The sequence below is a fragment of the Temnothorax nylanderi genome, unplaced genomic scaffold (genome assembly GCF_030848795.1).
Source record: "Temnothorax nylanderi isolate EJ_2023f unplaced genomic scaffold, tnyl_v1.0 TNYL_tig0665_pilon, whole genome shotgun sequence".
Taxonomy (NCBI): Eukaryota; Metazoa; Arthropoda; class Insecta; order Hymenoptera; family Formicidae; genus Temnothorax; species Temnothorax nylanderi.
The window spans coordinates 82,959-87,894 of NW_027249727.1; the positions used below are offsets into that span (position 1 = coordinate 82,959).

Here is a 4,936-nt window from a genome sequence, read left to right on the forward strand (position 1 = left end):
GAGAAACTTTGGTACCCGTCCTGACGACTTTCATTGACGCATACGGGTTCGTCGCTTGACACGTCGTTAACAGATTACGATGCGAGGGAGGCACACGCAAAAATAGCTATAAAAACGTTTTTTCACTGCAACGCGTTAAAGCACATTTTTCCGAGCACCTTGTGTACATGAAAATAGAAAAATCCCAGTCAAGGGATTCCGCATCCTACACATGTTTATCGGTCTGATACCAATTACGTCACTATATATACCGTGTGTCTTAACACAATATTAATAAATTATTGCAAATCAGTTAGTAGATATTATATATATATACGGCGGTTTGGCTGTACCGTGATCATGTCGCGAAAAATTTCTCACCGTGATTAGAAATAGAAATTAGCGTAGTTGGCAATGGCAGTACTTGGAAGAATAGAGATATATACGAAATTTTCGGAGACTTCTACCGACTATCACAATGCTTTACAATACTAATAGCCCACGATAAAGTTCATAATTCATCAAACATCGAGCGACCGGTGCAAGAAGACTCGTCCTTACGTCGCAGCTTCCTTGCAGAGGTCTCGCACACATTCAACGGATAAACGATTCGAGTACTTAATAGGATACGAGTAACACAGATCGGACACAACGTTTTTAACATATATCCAAGGTTACACGTACACACTTAAACTACGTAATAATCATAATCGAAAAGCAATCAAGAGATTTCGAAAGCAGCACTATTTGAAACTCTTTGCGTGCTTCTTGATCATATTATCGGGATGAACATCGCACAGAACCAAAGACACGCATCTCGCAATACCTTGGAAGTATGAGACATATCTGAAGAATAATTATGTCATAGTTACATACAAAATTAATTTGTATTTAAATCGCATATCGCCTAGAATGTTATAACGCATCTAAACTGTTCTTTGTATTCCGTCAATTGCGTCTTTTTCTTAATTATTATTAAATTGTAGTATCCGTTGAAGGTAAAATTTACATAGTCATCGTGTGTTGAGATTTTTTTTAATACCTAGATTTTAAAATGTCTTCAAACGTTTGATGCTTGCAAGTATACACGATTTTTAATCGTTACGATTTTCATAATGAAGCGTATATGTATATATATGTATATGTATAACTATACATATACTTATATGTATATGTGTGTTTAGAAACATATATTTATATGTATACATATTGTTTAAAGATAAAGTAAGGTCAGTTCAGAGATTGTGTATTTATAGACTCGGACTTATATTTAATAAGAAAGAGCTTTCATAGATGGCTATAGTAATAGCTATAGCTACCGCTTTACGCGTCATAATGTATCAATGCGCGCGACGAAGACCGCGTGGCGGCCCGGGGACCGCTTACGGTCGAGCGTGTATCAATGCGCATGCGAGCACGGGCGTGTTCGTGCGGGCAGCACGGCGAGCAGCCATTCTCGTTCCGAACGTCTTCAACGACGGATCGTCCGTTAAGTTCATTGTAGCTTCACCGTCTTTTGCAATACGTACAGTATTAACGAGTCGTAGATTAACCGATAATTAATTTCTATCGGGTTCTAATACATTGAGAGAACAGCTGCATCACATTGATCATCGAGAATCTGCTATTATACCGAACTTCAGAGAAAGAGAGAGAGATGGAAAACTACGACGTAATCAAAACGTTCTGGAATGTCCTCTCGATTATGAAGGAAGATATCATTTGCTACAAATGAGAGAGCGCTCTTTTTGAGCTTCGTCAATCCGACTAGTCATAAGAGGAAGTAATTCCGATTAACGACAGTGTTAAGGTAACAAATTACATTCATTTCATTTAATCAGTGATCATAACGAGGACGGTGTTAGATTTACGTCTAACGTTGCAATGACCGTATGGTCTATTCAACTATCCGATCATTGGTTACAGATAAGTCGAGAGCTCTTACTAAAAGAGATGCTTTTTCATCTTTGAGAAAAACGAGTCGACTCTGCGTATTTGATTACTCATTATTGAGAACACTGAGCTCAGTATAGATTCCTTTAAATTCTCTCTTTTTGTGTGGTTGCAACCATTTCAATAACAAACGACTATTGTAAATCTCTAAATGCATTCTTTCAAGATAACGTTCTAAAGCTATAAGTTCATTGAATTCTGCGTTACATTTGCTCTTGTATCATTCGATAGTCTTTAATTAGGATATAAACGAGAAGCGTAATTACACTCGTTACTTGTATTCAATATTGTATGTGCTTTCGTAGCAATTCGAGACGCGTTATAACTAACGTTTTCTGCGTTATTAAAATAATCGTTCGATTACTAATTGACAATATCTTAAGATATAATTCGTCTATTGTGATCTGAATCGGACTATTCTGCGAATCCTTACTTTTGCATATTGTTTCTTTGTTTCAGAATTAATGTGTCAATCTCTAAACGAAAGCATATTCTTACTATTAATCAGAATAAGTTATTCAACTTATCTTGTCTTTATTCAATCTTTAAGCACGTGAAAAGAATCTCTTTACGTTTCAATAGATAAATTCTATATTGATTATTATTATGCCAATGAGGATTATGTTATGAATAAAAGAAGGTTGATCCATTACTTCAATGATTATTTTATGTATTTGTGTGATAATATTCTCTTGTATGATATTTCATTTGTTTGTTTGATATAAACGATTCTTTCTTTGATATAATTAAGTTGAGCTACACTGTACTAAATTACGAATGGCGATATATGACTATTCAGAGATGATACTTTTCTTTCAAAGAATCTTTTGTTGGATATAAGTTTACAATGGTGAATTCCACCGTGTTTCTTAAAACATTTCGAAAGAAAGGATTGTTTCTTTACTAATAATTTCTTTTTCATTATCTTTGATACAGCGTACTTTTATGTATGATATCTGAATATCTCTCTTTATGTTTATTATACGACTACTTTTCTGCGAGTAAGTACATTGAATTGCGAACTAAATCGAACACACAATCTCTGAACCATCCATTTTGTATTGTTTTTAGCTTCCTTCATTAAATCATAAGATCTGGCTTCTGCGCGAGCTAGTGCATTTTAAACACATATAGTTATCGGATGAACTCGAAGTTTATTCGACTAAAGTAAAGGCTTAATTAAATTTTTAAAGCCTTGTACTTGTTAGACTTCGTCATTTTTAGTCGCGTCGGAAATTATTTAATCTACAACATGATCCCTGATTATTAATCCCTGTAAAACGGAATTTTTCCCGCGCGATTGTATATATAACCAAATTTTACGTACATTAAAAAATTTCGGTTTTCTAAACTTGTGCAGCAGATAATCTTTGGTTACCCAAAAACATCTATCAATGGGGACGGCGACATGACAAGCTCAGCGCAGAGGGCAGCACCGAAATTGGGGACATGTCATAATGTTTACGTTTAATGAGTAGAGAGGTTTGGAGAATTTTTTAACATGCCGGGGAAATGTGTGTGGCATATGGATGTAAAAATAAGGGAGGGCATCAGTTCCCGAGGGACAAGATGATGAAAAAACGGTGGATTACTGCTATAAAACGCGATTTATGTCCGAATATAAATTCGCTGTGCACAAACCACTTTAGACCTGAGGATTATATTACCACCGGCTTTGAAAGTAGTGAGTTTACAATAAAATTAATAGACATATAATGAAACATATGTTTAGTCGCGAATTTGTATTCGGACATAAATCCTCGCGTTTTATAGCAGTGATGATCCACCGTTTATTTTTCATTATCTTGTCATTCTTGTCCCTCGGGAACCGATGCTCCCCCTTATTTTTACATCCATACGCCACACACATTCCCGGCATGTTAAAAAATTCCGAAATATTCACGTTTATGTACACAGATTTTCTCGTTAACGATATTCTCGGTACTCGGTGACAGCTCGGTGTATCTCCAATTTCGCTAGCGCCCCTAGCGGCTAAGAGTGGCACGCGCCGTCCCCATATGTTGGTTACTTTCTAAAATAATCTACATTTCCGTAAGGCAGAAGCCGTTTTATCGTATGTTATAATACTTCTAAATCTCAAAATCTTAAATAATTGTGGCTATATCATGGCCACTGTCAAACCACATTTGTAATAATTTGTGAACTATATAATGTATATAATCACATTTATATTTTTCATATATTTTCAAAGTTTTATATATATATTTATATATATCGGTTCCTTCTCTTTCAGCAAGATCGACAATTCAACTCTCTCAAATTGTTTAAATCTCTCATACGTACATTTCCGTATCATTGTTGCAAAAATAAAAAATTATAATTCATCGATTATAGGATAATATATCACAGATATAATAAATTAAAATATTTAGGCTACATGATGAGTATAAATTTCTAATTTTGTGATTAGATTTTATTTCGTGATAACTTAACTCTTAAAGAATTTAAGTTGTAATTTTACATTTGAGAGAGTTAAAATAGGATCCATAAAAATGTTTGTGCCAGATTCTTATACTAGTAAAATATTTATCTTTGATCAGTGCCTTTTGATGCACCTTTACATAAAATTTGCCAGAGCACGAATAACAGGAATGTGTAATATTCTCTGTTCGCTTACTTGAGATTGAAAAAGAAAGACCAATTTCCGGCTTCATAGGAAATTTTATAATTTAAGACTGACGTAATAGTTCAATCGAGAAGTTCAATCATTACATCGATGGATACGATAGCAAAAAATAACTTTTAGTCGTTTAAGGTAAAAATAGGCTATTTTAAGGATAGTATATATATATATATATATACGCATACTCAGGAAGATCAATCCGGTACATGATAGAACTCGTTACTCTCTTAGTCAGAATCCTCTTCGATCGGTGGAGGTAACATGGAGAGATGCTGCGCACTGAGCATCCCTTTGGAAAGTGCGTATTCCGCCAAAGCACTATGGCAAAAGACGTACTGATCTGGCATTTGAATACTGTAG

General features: G+C 34.8%; 1 long non-coding RNA gene across 1 annotated transcript; it reads left to right on the plus strand.

The window, feature by feature from the left end:
* Nucleotides 1-719: 719 nt before the first annotated feature.
* LOC139784713 (uncharacterized) lies at nt 720-4,149 on the plus strand. Its single transcript, XR_011721645.1, has 2 exons — nt 720-1,789; nt 1,906-4,149. It is a non-coding gene; the product is annotated as an uncharacterized lncRNA (long non-coding RNA).
* Nucleotides 4,150-4,936: the final 787 nt, after the last annotated feature.